At 42.2% G+C, this 18,587-nt stretch overlaps 1 long non-coding RNA gene across 1 annotated transcript in view; it reads right to left on the bottom strand.

The window, feature by feature from the left end:
* LOC146074214 (uncharacterized) overlaps positions 1-4,809 on the bottom strand; it is a 38,496-nt gene extending 33,687 nt beyond the window's left edge. The window contains exon 1 of the long non-coding RNA XR_014473387.1: positions 4,658-4,809. This is a non-coding gene — a long non-coding RNA (uncharacterized LOC146074214). The remainder of the gene's footprint in view (positions 1-4,657) is intronic.
* Between the last annotated feature and the right edge of the window lie 13,778 nt (positions 4,810-18,587).

Here is an 18,587-nt window from a genome sequence, read left to right as displayed (position 1 = left end):
GACACTGATCTGTTCCAAACTTGCTGGATATGGAAAGTGGGAGCTGTGGAGACAGAGATTACAGGTAGGAGCAGATAGGGACTGGGGTTGGGGTGGAGAGCTTGTGTGCTAAAAACTGTCACCGCTCAAAATGAAAGTAAAAACAGTCACAGTTTAAAGTGAAAGTAAATCCCATTTTGACAGGCTTTTAACTAATTATAAGTAAATAGTAAAGAACAACTATCTTGCACGTGATAATTTCAAGAAGTAAAACATTTCTCAATCCAATACAGATTAGCCTTACCTAGGGTTTATATTAATTTGGGCTGCTCCTAATACACATGCTGCTTTTCTCTGTTTGGAGATTGATTTTATATAGGAAGAGTACACCAAAGCTCGTGCTTTTCCGCCATGCAGCTGGACATGTACTTTTTTTGGTGCCAATTTTTAGATGCCAGCACATGGACCCCAAATTAGTGTACCATGCTTGTGTCACTCGCCATGATTTGCGCAATATGCCTCAAGGTGCCCATACACGTTACAATTATTGTATACAATATTGTATACAATATCGCATCTCATCGCATCTCGGGTTTGTGATGAGAACAGATAAAATGAGATCTAGTACAAAAAGTATGTGCTGCACATACTTTTTGTACTAGATCTCATCTCATCTGATCTCATCTCAAAACAGAGATCGGATGAGATGCAATATTGTATACAATATTGTATACAATAATTGTAACGTGTATGGGCACCTTCAATCATGTCGTTTTCAACAGAACTTGGCAAAGTTTACCATTCTCAATCGGAACGGTAAAGTATGCCAAAGTTAAAAAAATTATAAACTTAATTTTGATATTTCCATTGCCATGTTGACCATTTTACCATGTCAACCTTTTGTCTACAGTATGTAGATTTTGTGCATGTCAACCACATGGTGTCCACCTATCATCCGGATCCCCATCTGGACATTGCGTGCTGCATCCCAAATCCCAGTCTGCTCAGATGTCGTGTAAAATCCCTTTGTGAAGTGGAAACGGATAATAACATTTTGTGTTATGTATTTATACCAATCACATATTGGGGGTTATTCTAGTTCATTCTTTCTGACAAAATCCTTCTTAGATGGACAAAACCATGTGCACTGCGGGTGGGGCAGATGTAACTTGTGCAGAGAGAATTAGATTTGGGTGGGGTTTTTCTTCAAAGTGAGATCTATATTGCAGTGTAAAATAAAGCAGTCAGTATTTTCCCTGCACAGAAACAAAATAACTCACCCAAATCTAATTCTATCTGCACATGTTACATCTGCCCCCCTGCAGTGCACATGGTTTTGTCCATCTAAGAAGGATTTTGTCAGAAAGAATGAACTAGAATAAACCCCATTGTGAGGACATAGTATATGGCTTGGACATGCCATGTTTTACATTTTAATCATTTTAAAAACCTGAACTCTCAGACACCTACAGCATTCTTACCTATACAGCACCACATGCTACTATACAAGCAATGCAAATACTGCACTACGGACCTGATTCAGGGATGCCACTAATACATTCACATCTGTGATCCTGTACACAGCTCATGTGCAAAAATATGCTAATGCTGTAAGTGCCTGGAAATACAATGAAAAGCCCACAATCAGCTTAGCAAATCCAAGTGACTGCTTATAAACAGTCGAATTCCCTTCAATAATTGACTTTGTGAGTAACCATATGGCCATTCAGAATGGGCGGGGGGGGGGGGGGGGGGGTCAGAGATGCTGGCACCATGTTTTCTGTATACAGGATCACAGTTGTAGGCAGAGAAAAGCCGACACACCCACCACTCCCGTTATCTCCCCCAAATGCTTCCTGACTGTCAATCACTTTGTGAAGAAATCTACTCTGTGAGCAGGGCCATCTTAACAGTAGTGTAGGTCCTGGGCAATCCAATGTACTGGGGCTCCTACCCACCCATCAATAGTAATTTTGCTTCAAAACAAATCAAAACATGCCCCTCCTGCAGTCCTGCACATACCTCCCAACCGTCCCGGATTCGGCGGGACATTCACGATTTACGGCCGATGTCCCGTCGTCCCGGTACTGCTTACCGCAGTCCCGGCTTCCCGAGACAGTTGGGAGATATAAACCACGCCCCCACGCTCTCTAGGACGTCACTGTGCCTCCAGCGTATGTGCGCAAGCTGCTGGGCGGTCACAGTGACGTCCTCTTCCTATCCAGCAGCTGCCATCTCTGCGCGTCTGAGTGGAGCATCCGAGCATGAAGTCCTGCAGAGCCAGCGAGCGGTAAGTACGGACAGACGGGCGGGCGGGGGGGGGGGGGGGGGTTGGTTGGTGTGTGTGTGTGGGGGAATTGCCAGTGCCTCCTAAGAAGCGACGAGGCTGAAGTTATATTACGACGAGCGGCGAAAACAGGGGCGTGGCCGGATTTCGCGTCACCCCGTGAGGCCACGCCCCATTTTCTCGAGGCCACGCCCCCTTTTCGGATAGCCATTCACCATCAGGCTGCAGGAAGAGATTGCTAATTGGCCACTCTGATATTCTCTTCTGCCTCCCAAGATTCTCAGGGGGCCGATCCGCACAGCCCAGTCTGCCTTTGCTCTAAGGCCACTAGAATTGGGAGTCCTTTGGGCTGCTGTCCATTAAGCCTATACACTAAGATAGCCCTGTGGCTAGGGTGCCTTGGCACTTGTGCAGTGCAAACATGACACATGCACAGTGGAACCATAATCAATCAACTCCATAAATATCGGCATGGTGTACAGTACATCTCTGAATCAAGCCCTATATCAGCCATCATAGCCCTGGGCACGTTACATCAGTCTGTTGGGGCATCTACAAGCACCACATCCCCTTTGGATCTTCCGTAATTCCTAATTTAAGCATTTACAGTTATGATTTTGGCAAAACCAGTTGTAGTTGATTGGCTAAATCCTACTGCTTTCATAATCTCTGTACCTGTAACAAAACTTCCTAAAGCACCTTTGGACTTGTCTCAAAATGTTTAGGTAAACTTACATAGATACATGCCTAGGTGCATAAGATACAATTATTTGCAAAGTAGTATCGACAATGTAGGGTTGTAGAGTTTGGAGCGCAGATTTGTTTATGGGTCTTCCATGATATTCAGAGGGGTGTACAGCCATTCCAAATCATATACAAGGTAACCATCAGACCTATCAGAGACCAGGTCTTATCCTATACTTTTAAACTCTGTAAACATTTGCTTAAAAGCGCATTTTCACGCTAAAGCAGATGATTTAAAAAAATAATAATATTATTTATTTCGGCCCTTCTGACCAGTAGCGTTAAAAAATCATTTATTGATGATGATGATGAGGCATGTCCCCACAAATCAGTAATGCCTCCCCGTCGTCTGCTGCATGACTATATCGTCAAGACATTCAGAAGTGGGGGCGGGTGCTGTCACTGATGATATTGTTTAATAATATTGTTTAGTGCGTACACACAATATCGTTCGCACAGGTCTAGTGTGTAGGGGGCTTTACTCTCAGCATGCATAAACAACACAACACACACACACACACACACACACACACGGTTATCTGTAATGAAGAATGCCCTGATATTTCCTCATTCTCATGATCATTGATTGAGGCACACTGGTGCAGAAGACTTCTTCTGGCTATAATTGGCGTGTGCTTTGTAAATGACGTAATATGAAATGCCATGTTCATATGAGCAAGTGATGCTACTAGGGATGGTACTACTCAGTAACCAAAGTGGGGGGAGGACTGTAATTAGCTCCTACACCTGGAGATTCATTCAATATGCCATCAAAATGTTGGGGCTTGGCCTTGATTTCTCAACCCCCTTAGAAATATCTAGGGCTAGAACATGTGCTGAGCATGAAAGCAAATCAGATTTTACACTGTACTGCAACAGCCTCTTTTACTCTGCAATTATAGTGAATTCTACAACAATGAAAATGAATCATTTTGAATCCTGAATTTACCTTCAGACACAAACCCACCTTTACTGTAGATAAAAGACATAATGAAGATTGCTATAGAATTCTTTACACTGAAGAACAAACTAGATTCTGGCTTTTCGCTCATTATGAAGGTACAGTAGTATGCTTTTACATACAGTGTAAAGCCAAACAAACTGCTTTACATTACATTAGCATGGACGTGTCGCTTAAAAAATAATCTCACTTTAAAAGTAGAATTAGACGGAACCTTCCAGAATATTAATGGAGGTTTTGTTCTTTGATTCTGACCAAGTACACATACAGCAGCAGCAGCAGCAGCAGCAGCAGCGCTATCACTTGTACTAATGGATTGGCTGCTTGTTCTACATAAAGACCAGATGCTTTCTGTGCTAATATATCACAAGGGGAACAGTCTGAGAGACTCAAACAGGGCTTTGCAGAAATGCAGTAATAGAAAATATGGATACACACATAAAAGAAACTAAGTCCGAATAAATATAATTACACATTTACCTTTCAATTCATTTACAGAGGTTTTTTATGAATAACATTGTATATCTCTGACTCAGCTCATTATTCAATCAGAATGATAGGAAAATGTAACTACAGATATCCACAGACAATACATTGTAATCCCAGCTCAGATGTAACAATGCTGTAGCAGGTTGTCTCTGTATCTGCACCGTATATCCTAGGTTAGAACCATATAGCATCCTTACCTGTCAGTGAGCTCTTCCTAAGGTTTCCTGGTGGTTCTGCATTCTTGTTGCAGATTCCTATGCACACAGCTAGCAGAGAGCACAGGCAGGTTCTCGGCTGTCACATGTGTACTCAAGCCAACCAACTGAATAGGCTTTACTATTATTAACACTTGCACTGCTGGCAGACCTCATTGCACACTGTCAGACAATGCATTTCAGTTTGGTTTTTAATAGGAAGACACTTTTATGGAACATGGAGTTGTGTTATCAGTAAATGCACGAAGCTGTTGGCAGTTCCATTTATGACACTTCCAGATGTGTGCCTGGCTAATTATTTATTATTTATTTATTTATTAACAGTTGGTACTTATGTAATATCTGGGCACCCGTTTTTCCAAACCTGGGCACCCGTTTTTCTTATGAGACCGCGTCCGCTCGCCACACTTCGGGCACGGTGGCTCGCTGCGCTCGCCACACTATATAAAATCATATCCATGCGTAGTTGGATAGTAGGGGTATGAAAAAATGGGGTGCATTTAACATGGGAGCCCAGATAATACATAAGTACCTAACAGTTTCTTATATAGCGCATACATATAATGCAGCACTTTACAGAGAATATTTGACCATTCACATCAGTCCCTGCCCCAGTGGAGCTTACAATCGATATTCCCTACCACATGTACACGCACACACAGACATTCTAGGGTTAATTTGTTGGGAGCCAATTAGCCTACCAGTATATTTTTGGGTTGTGGGAAACTATAGAAACTCCACACAGTTAGAGCCATGGTGGGAATCGAACCCATGACATCAGTGCTGTGAGGCAGTAATGCTAACCATTACACCATCCGTGCTGCCAAATGGCTAAGCACATGTTATCACATACATACCATCACCTATAATGTACTGGATTTTATAGCAGAGAATATAATTTCATAAAACCTCTACTAAAACCACAGTTTTATTATACATTATGTTCATAATTTACAGGAAACATTTCATAATAGCATATTGTTACAAGTAGTTAACCCAGTCAGTCCTTACCCATACTTCCCAACATTATCCATTGATCTATGATTGCAATCACCTGTGTTGAAATTCCTCTATTATAAATTAAATATTTCAACACAGGTGACACTGATTATTCACAGGGCCATCTTGACATATGGGCTCACTGTGCCCCAGCCCAGGGGCCATTGATTCTACGGGGCATTTGAGCTGAGGCATTTGCCCCAGGCCAGTGCCTCCAGAGTTTATTGGTACACTGTCTGACTGCTCTGATTGTGATGGACACAGAGTGACCGGCCAGCTGTCTTTACCTGACTCCTAGTTTCCAACCAAACAGCTAATGACTGTTATGCTGGGTACACACCAGGACGATACGGCCCAAAACTAGCCAATTAAGATACAATCTCAACCGATTGTATGTAAATCGGCCATGTTTTGGGCCATTTCGCTGCCCTTTTGATGTGACCCACCCCGATCCGATGTGCGGATAGGATCTGAGAAACGACCATTGAAATGGGTGCGGGTCGCGATCGGATCGCAATCACATCAGGGTTTTTTTTTGTGCCGGCTCCTTCAGCTCGTGAGCGGGTCGTACGTTCCTGGGACGACCTGCTCACGAGCAGGATCGTGCTGGTGTGTACCCAGCATTAGAATGCTGATTGGTGGATGGCTAGAGTTATTCACCAATCAGCCATTCACTGTATGCAAGCATGTGGAGAGGGGTATGGATCATTAGCTCACCAGCATGTTGGTCGACAGTCATTAGGTTGACATGTATTTAGGTCAACATGCAGGAAGGTTGACATGAGTCTAGGTCAACATGGAGAAGGTTGACAGGGTCATTAAGTTGACATGGTCAATAGGTTGACATGGGGGTAGGTTGACAGTCAAAAGGTCTACATGTTTACAAATGTCGACACAGGTGACATGGACACTGAAACGTAGCAACACGTGCCTCGCATGGCTCGCATGGTACATGGTATAGCATGTACACCCTTGATATACCTCTCCAGGTGTATGGGGCTGCAGTACAAATTACTTCAAAGCCAAAACCTGGCCACAGTTTCTGTATTCATAGTGTGGCAAAGCTGCATTTTGCCATGAATCAGCTTGACAAGTTCAACTACATCTGGGCTCTTGTTTATACTCTCAATAATAAATAGGCCCACAATTGTCAAAAGGCAACATGATGTAGTAGCTGCAATTCAGTTTTTGCAACTGAAGTTTATACCATGGGATCTCTTGGGTATGGGTAAACACAGGAACCAGACAGTAGCCTGGAACGCCAGACCGGACAGGCTCCATTCATCAATCTCTTTCATTCCAGAGCTTGTAGTGTCCGGTCCGGGGGGTGCATGTCCAGGGGTGTCCTGTCCGGTGGGGCTTCCTGTGACACCTGTAACCAGGAAGAGGAGGAGGGAGCGAATAAAGCCTCCCTGTATGGTCCAGGGATATAGTAAAAACTGGACATGAAACCCCCCGGACCAGAATGCAAAGTTTGATGTCTGGTGTGGCGTTTCATGGTCCGATCCGGTTCTGGTTTTTACTTAGTCCCTGATCTCTTTATTTGATCGTCATATTTATGTACGTTCTGAGAAGTCCTGAAGACTAACATCTTTTTTCGGTGTCCCCTGGACCATGGAAGAGTAAGTGATCTAAGCTATAAGGAGCAGAATATCACACAGTGCCCCCTGAGCCACAGCCCAATTGACAGAATTGGCCATTTGGGGCAGAGGGTGGCAACATTCCAGAAAACAGGTGCTTCATCCTCATTTATTAGGCGTGGGGAGGTCAGAGTCTGCGTCCTTGGATGACCTTCCCTCTACTATCCTGACTCCTAAGGTCTTGCAGAACACTGCCAAGGGAATAGTCCACAGTGTAAAATTTCAACACTGCCACATATCTTAATTAAGTCTTTATTCATATTTTAGCATTACTCAATTTATTTAAAGATCTGGGTCTGTTACAATGTATCTGTTGAAGGCTCTTGCTCATATGCCTCACACAGCAATGAAATAGATATTTAAACCATTCTGCCAGCTCTAGGAAATATCCAGCTGGCTCCTTATCAAAATCACTGCAGACACTTTGTCATCTTCACGTCCGACTTTCCCAGTGTCATTACTGCTGTCTCTATACTTGTCATGTGACCTGCTGGCTGACAAGCTCATAGAACATAAACAGGCAATGGCATGAAGAAATGTGTTAAAGTGCTCTTACACAATATAGTTTATATTATAAAAATATGTATAGAAGTAAAGTAAGATATACAGTATGCTCTCATAACATAGCAGTTGAATTTAATTTGTTCCCATGTTTAATTGTAATTTACAAGTGCCATTCACATTTATTAATAACCTTGGGGGTAATTCAGCGATGGACACAGTGCAGTAGCAGCTGCAATGGTTGCCACTGCCGCTATTGCTAAATTATGATGCTGACACAAGAGCCATCCTTTATTATGAGATACCTCCAGCATGCTTGTGCAATCATTTGCCGTGTTCAAGGATCGCTTGCATGAACATCTGCTGTCTGAGTTACGGCATCTGTATGATAGCATACCTCCCAACTGTCCCGCTTATCGGGGGAACGTCACGTTTTTTTTGGGACATTCCAGTGTCTATTCTTGCAAGCAGAGGGGCTGGGGGCACAGTCAGCAGCTCTCTGAGCTGCTGGGCATGCAACCAAAGCGTCAAATTGGGGGCGTGGCCTAACGGCCAGGGCCGGCGCCACCACTAGGCAGCTTTAGACATTTGCCTAGGGCACCTGTAAGTTGCTGTGGGCGGTGGAAGTGCCGCAGGTACCCCATAGACCGATTGGACCCTCCTGCTGCATATAGCCCAACAACTCTTTAAAAATCTCAATGGCTGCCGCATTATCATATTGTCTCGATATTGCTGCATACAAAGAAGCAGTCAAAATTGGATTTTCAGAACTCTCTAATTAGGCCTACGTCTTTGGCATGACTCTTCAAATGGCTCAGCAGCACCCCACTCCCCACACTGTCTACTCTATACACCTCATGTCTCTTACAAAAGCCTACTCTCCAGCCAAAGCAGGGATTGACAGACCTGTCTATAAGCTCCTCAGCTATCATGTTCTGGGCATATGTAATAGGGTCAAAGTTTGTCATAGGTCACAGTTTGGTGAATAAACACTCTACTTCTCTGTTTCTGACTAAACCTGGCTCTACAGTGTCTCAGCCCTTGTTCACATCAATCATCCTCAAGTACCTCCCAGATAGAGCAAATCTCCAATTTTAGTCCCAGTTTGTATATATAACTCCTGTGATCTCCAGGACACTGTTGTTGCATATATTACTGTTGCGGAGAATGGGGTCATTTTAAAATGCAACCAGTTTGGTATACAGATGTAAAGTATGGCACTGAGATTAATGATGGGTACTAATAAGCCATTCTGGGACTTGTTACTGCCAAAGAGGCATGGACAAGTAATCAAGATGATGCAGCCACAACATATGTAATGGTGTCCCATTTTTATATGACAGTATAGAATCCACAATATGTCATACCCCACACACTTAGTAATGCCCCCTGTACAGCGTAAAATTACATATGGTGGCATCGTTCAAATAAAGTTGCATCTTTGCCGCTTGTGCTTTTGACATAAAAGGTGTCCAACGGTACATGATATTGCCACAATGTCTCAGAGCATTAGGTATTTGGCATTCTTTTGCTATGTAGTTGTGTGTGATCTGTTATATTCTGGTGTTCGGCTATTCAGACTAAGTAATTGCAGCTTCTTTTATAAAGGGTCTGTTTACTGAAGAAGTATTGTTTGTTGGTTTATATCAGGGTCGCATACCTACCAGGGGTGTAGCCGACGGAGCACAAGCTCCGGGCGCCGGAAGATCAGAGGGCGTCGGAGCCGCGCCTGCACTGCCAGCTCACCTGCTCGCGGCTCCTCGCTGTGCCGTATGACGAGTTTTCCCCCGCTACTATTTTCAATTCATGTCTCCCACTGGACTGCAAGCGCCTATTGGCTAACAGTCCAGCAGGAGACTTGAATTGAAAATATCGACGGGGAGTCAGGCTCAGCGGGGAGCCAGGCACAGCGGGGAGCCGGGAGCTGGCTGCTGCACAATTCAGTCCCCCTTGGCAACGAGAAATTTTAGTCTCCCTTGGCAACCAGCAATTTCAATCTCCCTTTGGCATCGAGCATGAAGCCCCTGGAATCGAGCATGAAGTTCCTAGCAATGAGCATGTAGGTATGTGGCACTTATGTGTCAAATGTGTAATTAGCATTATGGTTTGTTATATAGTATGTAATGGGCATGTGTGGCCTTATGTGTATGGCATTACAGCATGTGGCATTATGTGTAATTGGTATTTCAAAGTTCGCTAAAATGTGCAACGAGCATTACAGTATGTGGTATAATGTTAGGCTGCGCCCCCTTTTCACCACGCAAGAGCCCAGCCTACTACAAATTGGGGGGACACACACAAAATATACCCTTGCTCCGGGCACCGTGGCCCCTAGCTACACCACTGATACCTACTGTTGGGTAGGGGCCACCCTTAATGTTGGAGGAAAAAGTTTAAAAAATGTTATTTAGTGGCAATTTCTTAAGAGACATTTACTTGTTAAATTTTGGACAGAATCTTGGCTGTGTATTATTTGTATGATGTTTCCATCTTTTTATGGATTGTAAGGTGGAAATACCCTGCTCAAAAGGGAGTATGCTGGGGGACATACCGCGCGGAGTTTAGCCCTTTCAGTGGAAATCCCGAGAATTTTCCAGGCTATGCTTCAGTGCCCTGACTTGCAAGCCCGGAAAATTCTTGGGATTGCCAATGTTTAGCGACGGGAAGCGCTGCTGAGTTGATCACTGAACTGAGACAGCTTCTGTGCTGCCCGACTCTCTCCGCAGCGCCTCCTCCTCACCCCCCCAGCTGTTGTGTTACAGCCTGCAGTGCCGGGTACTGACACGACGGGTTGCCGGGGGCAGAGGCGTGTCGACGGGGCAGGGCCAGGCAGAGACTGACATAGTGCTCAGCAGTGCTGCCCGGCCCTGGGAGACACGCTGTCTCCCGGGGCTGGGCAGCGCTGCTGAGCCCTCCCCCTAAAAAACTAGCCCAGTGGGGAGCGCTCCCTTAAAAAAACACTGAAGGGGTTAATATGGGGTTGCTTCTCCCTGTGGGCTGGGTCAGGGAGGGGTTTTTCATTATAGGATTTTTTTTTAGGTATGACACTGATCCCCTCAAGGGAATAGGTTAAAATTGGCTACATTATTACAGACCTCAAAAGAGGCTAATCATGTATCTTCTTTCAAGTTCATCTCATGGAATGTGGATGGCCTCAATACCCCTAGAAAGAGAAAAAGGGTTACTGCACATTTGAAAAGAGCAAAGGGTCAATTTTATTTTCCCAGGAGTCACATTGGAGAGCTGGAGATGATTCAACCCTGAGGGATAATTGGATACAGGAATGTATTTCTGCCCCTTTTAGATCTAGGTCAAGGGGAATGGCAATACTTTTAAGTCGTGATTTACATGATATTTTATCATATCAATATCTATCTATGTTTTTAGATATTGTTATCTCATGGGTAAATGTTTATGCCCACAATAGTTTTTTTCTGAGATTTCACAATTTTTGACATATAGGTATACATCGAATCTTATAGTAGGGGGGAATTTTAATTCAGTGGATGATCCTAATAAAGAAACCCCACCCCCCCCAGGTAACCTTTCTCCAATGTGGAACATAGTGAATAGATTTAAATCTTTAAATGGCTTGTTGGAGATTGTTAAATCCCTGTGATAGATCATATACTCATCTATCACCGGTACACAGAACACTGTCAAGAATCGACTATATTCTAATAGAGGGCTCTATGCTTTCACAAATTCTGGAGTCGTCTCTGGGGGACATTGTGGTATCGGATCATGCTCCTATCAGTATATCATATCGATAGCCTATCCCTTACTTAGACCCTCCTTAATTGCCTGGCGGTTCCCAACATATTTGTCACAATCGGAAGACTTTAAACTATATTTGTCTCAGAAATGGAATGAATCTCTTGATGATAATATTCTTTTAGATAATTTGACATTATTTTGGAAAACGTCTAAGGTAGTGATGAGGGGGCATATTATTAGTTATATTTCAAATAAATGTAAAAAAGAAAGAGCTAAAGTTAGCATTTTCCAGGAGGCATCGGCCTCCGCCTTTAAACAATATGTGGATTTTCCAACAGAAGATAACTTTATCTTCTATAAGCAGGCCAGACTTCTTCTGAAGACTTACTTGTTGTCCCAATCTAAACATAAATTGGATTATATGAAAAATTTTTTTTTTTTAATGGGGAAAGAAGCCAGGTAAATTGCTAGCCAATATGTCCAAATTAGGCCAAAAACTGAATTCTATTTCTATGATCAAAAACCCCACAACATGTATTATATACTCAATCTTCTGATATCTTAACTAATTTTCAATCGTATTACGAGAGTCTATATAGTTCATTCCCAATATCTGATCAATTATTTTGAATAAAGCAAACCTACCCAAGTTAACGGAGGATCAGATGGGTATACTAGTTAAGGATATATCTATGGAGGAACTACAAGATAAAATCTCAGGCCTGGTAGCCAATAAGGCTCCGGACCAGCATGGGTATACTAGCGAATATTTTAAAATAGTTAAACGTGATCGTTGTCCAATTTTACTTAATTTATATCATTTAATCCATAGACAATCTCCTTGTTACCCAACATAAATTATTTTTCCAGATTTGCTAACCCCCAATCAGCTTGGTTTTGTTAAGAATAGACATTTGGCATAAGAACGGCAATAGAAGCCACAATTTTTTCATCACAAAATTTTAATAAATCTAATATGCTATTAAGTTTAGATACTCATAAAGCCTTCGATAGTATATTATAGCAGCATTTATTTGAGATACTGCAACATCAAACTTTCGGACAGGACTTAATTGGGTTGATCTGATACTTTTATGACTCCCAGAGATGACTTTCTTAGGAAATGGTCAATGAGGTCCGAGTTTAGAATGGACAGAGGCACTAGGCTAAGATGTCCTCTGTCCCCAATGCTATTTAAATTAACCCTCAATCCCCTATTGCAGTTAGTTCAACAGGACGATGATATCCATTGGGAATAGGATTGGATCTCAGGAAATTAAGGCCACTGCATTTGCGGGTGACATTTTGATGTACATGTCGGAATCTAAAACGTCAACATCCCATCTTATGTCGTTAATACAAAATTTTGGAGACATCTCTGGGTTCAAAACTAACCGAATAAATCAGTTTCTCTGTATCTAAGACCAGGAGCTTATCGTCCTTTTGGGTAAGCAGGTGTCCCCTTTGCTTGGTCTAGGGGCAGCCTAAAAAACCCTTGTTACTCTATAAAAATAATATATCGACAGCTATTCAAATCCTGCTAAAAGATTTAAGTGGATGGGATCGTCTCCATCTCTCATATACGGGCAGGACCAGTCTTCCCAAAATGGTATCCTTTCTGAGATTATCATATTTATTTCAGTCCCATCCTTTATTGTTTATCAAGGAAGATACTAAATTAATTAAGTCCACATTTGTTACATTTATCTGGAATAAAAAAGACATAGAACAGGCTACAACAACCAGTGTCTAATATGGGTATCAATTTCCCAAATCGAGCACTTTCTAACCATGCAGCACTGGTTACATAATACTAGTATCTACACTGATTCTGTATTGGAGGGAAATTTTTTTGCAAGTCTTAAATTCAACTTATTTTCTTCACATGCATGATCAAGAGATATCAAGGAAAATGCAAGACAATCCCTTACTGTGGTCTACCTGCAAAATATGTCATATTTTGAGACATAAGAAAGGGTTAAATGCTCACACATCTTTATTCCTTACATGCATACATAACCCAGACTTTCAACATGGTAAAGCAGGGAATCTCTTTCACCAATGGTCTGCTAGTGGGCTTAATTCTATTGGATGTATGGTTGATGGATCTACCAAAAAAGCCCTTACATACCAACAGGGAATTGAGAAATGTGAGTTTTTGGCAGCATATCCTTTTGCTTTCTATCAAGCACAACATTATGTACACCAGGTCATTAGAAATTTTGCAGATCAGGCACAGTACATTTAATAGGCGTTTATCTACCTTCCCATCTGAAAGTAAGGCAATATCTAGACAATATAAAGGGTTAAGAGACATAATTGAATATGAAAACATCAGGACAGGTCTACCTCAATGGGTAAAACTCTTCTTAGACTTAAAAGTGAAATCCTTGTTGAAAAACTTGCATAGATCTTATTTTACAGAAAACTATTTTCATCGACGCACCCAAGTTATATCGTAAGTTTCCAATAAGAATATAAGGGCTGCCTATCACACACTGCTTCCAGTTGGCATGAAAACCACAGAAATACTACAACAAAGACGTGATGGCGCCACAGGATGACTTCTTACACTATAAAACCTTCTAGGGTTATCTACAATAATAAAAAGTTCCAAAAGTCCTTGAAAATATTTATTTTCATAAAAGGTTCTTAAAAGATAATAACATTTTCACTTTACAGTCGATGCTTTGTTATGATGTTTGCGACACTTGTTTACAGAGCTGGATTATTTTCACAAAGGAGGAAACCGAACGCGTTTCGTCAACATGTGACTTAATCAGGGGTTGTTCAGTTCTGACATTGTAACAAATCAATCAAAGTGCTTTTTTCACAAGTCATAAATGGGAATTCCATGTGATTTTTTCAACAGTTTCTTTAGGTCTGTGACGTAGTAATCAATGTCTAATGCAGTGGTTCCCAAACTGTGTGCCTAGGCACCCTTGGGTGCCTCAGGACACTTGCAGGGGTGCCTTGGGTTGGTGGATCAGGATCAATTCATATTATTTATGGTCAATGTACCAGGCAAAACCAGTGTTGGTGACTGCCAATCATAATATATGTGGACAAACAGAAGCAAATCCTGTCCCTCACCAGTAATTGTGACATATGAACACAATGCACTTAATTTAATATATTTTTTTCTGAATTTCTCGATAAGAAGCATTAAGCCTAGGGGTGCCTTGAAAATATTTTGATGCTCTAGGGCGCCGTGATTCAAAAAAGTTTGGGAACCCCTGGTCTAATGGACAAAAAAGAGGCTTCGTGTGATGACCAAGAATTCACACACGGCTAACCATGTTCAGGCAGAAAAGTTATTGGGGCAATTATAAATTATAGTTATTGGGGAAACGTTTTAAATGTTGATAACCTGGTTAGTGCATTTCATGAACCAATCCAGTACTTATCTTGTGTTGCCTGCTCTACACTGGAATGAGCTCTACACTCACTGCCTGACCTTGCATTGCCCTCAAACGGGCACTGAAAACCCACCTGTTTATCAAAGCGTAACCACATAACCTTTTCAGCAAGTCTCTCACCCTACCCTCCTGCCTCTGACATATCTACCTCCTATACCCCTTAGCTTGCAAACTCCTATGGTCCTCCTCTCTCCTGTTCTCACAGCCTTGTTCTCTAGCATATCAGTTACAGCCTTCACCTATGCACTGGCTGTGAGAGACCAGAATGCCCTATGCTTGCCGCAGTTTGATCTTATTCAGAAGCTTTAATAATCCTACCAGTCATGCAGTCACTATTGGAAAAGGTTCCTTCACTGATTTCTACTTCGCTCACCTTGTTTCCCAACTGTATTGTGTACTTAGAACTATGGTGCTAATATTTACCTGTGTTTTGTTTAACGGTGCGTACCCACTTGGCAAGAAATTGATTTCAAGAAAGTGTCTATGTATTAATGTATCTGTACACTATTTAATCTGCTTCCACAGGGTCTACTTTGATTCTGAAAGTTATATAAATTATTTGCAGCTGAGAGCTGTGATTTGGTTACAGATATCTAGAGATATAAGTTATTTCTACTTTTACAGCTCCAGTAAGAGCCGTGTAGAAATTGAATACAATGGTTATGTAAAATGTTTATTTATATGCTACCAAAAGAGGTCACAATACTGCTCAACAATGGGTACAAACTCGAAAGCACCTATAATAATCTCTATATACAGTAACTAACAGTAAGCTAACTGAAAGAATATTCTGAAATATTGAACAAATATATATTTTATTTAATAAAACCCATTTGGGATGGTGAGTTTGTATTTTCTCTTCTTTTTAAGAAATATTGACGATTAAATTTAAAAAAAACATTTCTAACCTTACAATTCCCCATTTAAAAAGAAATACCGTATATACTTGAGTATAAGATGACGTTTTCAGCACATTTTTTATACTGAAAAAAAAACAACCCTCGGCTTATACTCGAGCTATGGTCCAACTTACTTGTTCTCCGATGCAGTGAGGGTGTTTTCCGGTCTCTCCCGCTCATCTACGGCCGCCTGCAACCTCTCTTAGTGGTCCAATGACTGCTGAAATCACCGCTCTTCTTTACTCCTGCACGCTGGCAGCTTCTGTGTGCAACCTACTGATGTCTCAATTAATGTAATTTTATTGGTATCTATTTGGTTTTTTAAATTTACCAGTAACTGCTGCATTTCCCACCCTAGGCTTATACTCGAGTCAATAAGTTTTCCCAAATTATTGTGGTAAAATTAGGTGCCTTGACTTGTATTTAGGTCGGCTTATACCTGAGTATATATGGTAAATAGCAGCAGCTGACTAACATGAATAAACTCCACCCACTCCCCTTAAAGAACCACCAACCTGCTATTGTATTGGCTATATTCAATGACAGGGATATTTAACAACATGGAATAGGGGCAAAGGCAGAAAAGCAAAAAGTAAGCAAGAAGAGTGGGGGGAGGGGCAAGGAGGAGAGGCAGAATAGGGGGAATATTAGCCATAAATAATAATCATATCCTGACTGTATCTAGGGGGGATGGCAGCAGGAATCTCCAATACCTGCTGCAATCCCTCCTGCCCCACTCACAGCCACATCCCCCATAGGTGTCTCGGTACAGCACTATTTTTAACAGTCTGTACTGGCAAATATAGATTGTACCGAATGTACCTCTTTTTTCCCCATTGCAGCGGTCAGTCACTCACTGTGCGCATAATCATTCCACCTGGCTCCCGGGCTCTGCTCCATGTCAGCTGCCTGGTACGCAGGCTCTCCCCCTCACTTGTTCCCAGGAGTGCATTGTGGGCTGGTCCCGTGCGTCATGATGTCACGTGCCGGCACGCGCACCCTGCGCACTCAGGGAAAAGGGCATCGTCTCAGCCCTCAGTCTCCGCATGTGCAGACTGAGAAACTGTGGATGCCTATCTGCCTGAGGGCTGAGAGGGGTGCGGTGGCCAGCCCCTTCATGCGTGATGGGGGGATCATCATCTTCGCATAGGGATGGAGCCTGTCACTTCAGCACATCAGACTTGAGCACTGTACAGTGCAGCAAGTAGGTGTCTCAGGCTGCACTTTGAATAATCTCCTCACTTGACTCTTATCCATCGTGTGACATGCATCATGTACACCTGCTGCCTGCAGCTCATGTCACATGGTGGCTTGGTGGTCTGCTGGCATATTAAATAAGTATATTTATATAAATATACTTATTTAATATGCCAGCAGACCACCAAGCCACCATGTGACATGAGCTGCAGCAGGTGCTGGGCCGGGGGCAGGGTGCCTGGGGACATGACCATGCCCACTTTACCCAAGGTCACGCCCATGTTTCCCATGGCCACGCCCCTTTGTAAATGGGGGTTGCAATGCTTCCTGAAGTACCAGTATCAGGCAGCATCACATCAGGTCCCGATACTGACATTCTGAGAGGGCAGTAGCACATTGTAGCCTATGGGCTACTTCCTGCACTGCTGGTGGGGCAGCGAGGTCAGCACTGACATGCAAGGGTGATAAACGTCCAGCCAATCAACTCCTTACTGACTTTTTTCAAACACAGCCTCTAACATGGCAGTTAGGAGGTGATTGGCTGGACGTTTATCTCTCTTTATCACCCTTGCATTTATCTTTTGTTAAGGCTTAATACATCTGCCCCATTGTGCCAAGCATAGCAAGGCACCATGCTCAAAGCATCACGAGCACAGCGATCGATGCGAGTGGATGTGGTGCACTTTAAACTGTGTCCATGTAGACAGTGTCGACATTCAGGTAAAAAAACTGTGAAAAACCCCATGACGACCTTTCGACTGTTGACCTTGTCCATGTCGACCTAATGCTTGTGACGACCTAATGACCCTGTCGATGCTTGAACCTGCATGTAAAGTGCTTGATGTAACGCTTTGTACCTTACTTTAAGGAACATTTTTATTTTTCTCACACAGTACTAATCTGTTTTAGTTCGGCACCAATTCCTTTTTTATCTGTTGGGACCACAGATATATTTTTAGCTTATAAATCTTTTAGGAGCAACAGAAAAATGTTGGCTCGTTGGTTTTATCATGTTTACAGCAATTACATTTTGGAATATCTCCTAGAATTAGAGTAGAATGAAGACAAAATAACACTCAATCAAGTGGAAATAAAGATAAAGCTGCCAGAAAGTTTGTTACTTGCTCAAGAAACTACACATTTTGGACCAAAAACAACTGAAAAAAGAGTCAGAATAAACAAAATCAGAAATTTGTGACCATTTTAATGCCTTTACCTCCATTTTTTTTTTATCTTTCCACATCCTTTATTTCCTACTCAGAAACAGCAATATACATTGGCAGACATTCAATCCTTTCAGACTTAAAATACTTAATTACATTTATAAATACAGATAACCTTTTATTTGTGCGAGACAGTGAAAGAAGGAATAACACAAATGTACTTAATAATAACTTTATAATGTGTTGTTTGCTTTCAGGTAATAGTGAGAACAGTAGACGTAGCTTTCTTTATGGAACATTTGTAAGGGGAGATGTATCAAATGTTCTTAATCCTTTGATTGACAATATCTCTGTGAGAGAGGTGAGAGATGTGCAAA

Source organism: Crinia signifera, chromosome 4 (assembly GCF_055691185.1).
Source record: "Crinia signifera chromosome 4, ASM5569118v1, whole genome shotgun sequence".
Lineage (NCBI taxonomy): Eukaryota > Metazoa > Chordata > Amphibia > Anura > Myobatrachidae > Crinia > Crinia signifera.
This window is presented reverse-complemented; position numbering and strand designations above follow the sequence as displayed.